At 34.0% G+C, this 1,357-nt stretch overlaps 1 protein-coding gene across 1 annotated transcript in view; it reads right to left on the reverse strand.

Moving 5' to 3' along the window:
- Nucleotides 1-1,357, reverse strand: part of seh1l (SEH1-like (S. cerevisiae)) — a 15,555-nt gene that overhangs the window by 227 nt on the left and 13,971 nt on the right. The window lies entirely within an intron of this gene.

Below are 1,357 nucleotides of genomic sequence, written 5' to 3' on the forward strand. Positions count from 1 at the left end.
TCCTGTGTACAGAAAGAAATTATTTTTCCTGATATTGAAATATACATTTCCTTATTGAGATTTCTGTACTTGTCATTTTTTTCATAATGCTTTTTAAAAATTGGTGATATTGTGTTTGGCATGCATAAAGTATGGTGAATATAGGCTTTTTTTAGGCCTAATACATATGTCCCAGATTACAAAGTGACCTGTCCCAGATTATCAAATTCAGGCAGATTTTTTTTTTTGGCACAAAAAACACTAATAGGTGTGGCATGTCTCCTCTGGGTATAATATCAACATTCTATCTTCTGGTGTGGTTAGAAAACATCTTAGGGATTTCAGAAAAGTCTAATGTGTTGATCTAATGTGTTAGATAGATATCAAAATAAATCGCAGAAGTCAAAATTGTAAAAAATGTCCCAGATTACCCGAATTCACCCTAGATAGATAGATAGATAGATAGACGGACGGATGGACAGAGATAGATGATAGATGTATGGATAGATAGATATATAGATGCTAGATAGATAGATAGATAGATAGATAGATAGATAGATAGACGGACGGATGGACAGAGATAGATGATAGATGTATGGATAGATAGATATATAGATGCTAGATAGACAGATAGATAGATAGATAGATAGATAGATAGACGGACGGATGGACAGAGATAGATGATAGATGTATGGATAGATAGATATATAGATGCTAGATAGATAGATAGATAGATAGATAGATAGATAGATAGATAGAAGACGGATAGATAGATAGATCGATAGATCGATAGATAGATAGATAGATAGAAGACGGATGGACAGATAGATGGACAGATAGATAGATAGATAGATAGATAGATAGAAGACGGACGGACGGACGGACGGACAGACAGATAGATAGATAGATAGATAGATAGATAGAGAGATAGAAGACGGATGGACAGATAGATGGACCAGATAGATAGATTGATAGATAGATAGATAGAGAGATAGAAGACGGATGGACAGATAGATGGACAGATAGATAGATAGATAGAGAGATAGATAGAAGATGGATGGACAGATAGATAGATAGATAGATAGATAGATAGATAGATAGATAGATAGATAGATAGATAGATAGAACGGATGGACAGAGATAGATGATAGATGGATGGATAGATATATAGATGCTAGATATATAGATGCTAGATAGATAGATAGATAGATAGATAGATAGATAGAAGACGGATAGATAGATAGATAGATAGATAGATAGAAGACGGATGGACAGACAGACAGACAGATAGATAGAAGACAGATGGACGGACAGACAGACAGACAGATAGATAGATAGATAGATAGATAGATAGATAGATAGATTAGATAGATAGATA

Source organism: Sinocyclocheilus anshuiensis, unplaced genomic scaffold (genome assembly GCF_001515605.1).
Source record: "Sinocyclocheilus anshuiensis isolate Anshui unplaced genomic scaffold, SAMN03320099.WGS_v1.1 scaffold108, whole genome shotgun sequence".
Classification (NCBI taxonomy): domain Eukaryota; kingdom Metazoa; phylum Chordata; class Actinopteri; order Cypriniformes; family Cyprinidae; genus Sinocyclocheilus; species Sinocyclocheilus anshuiensis.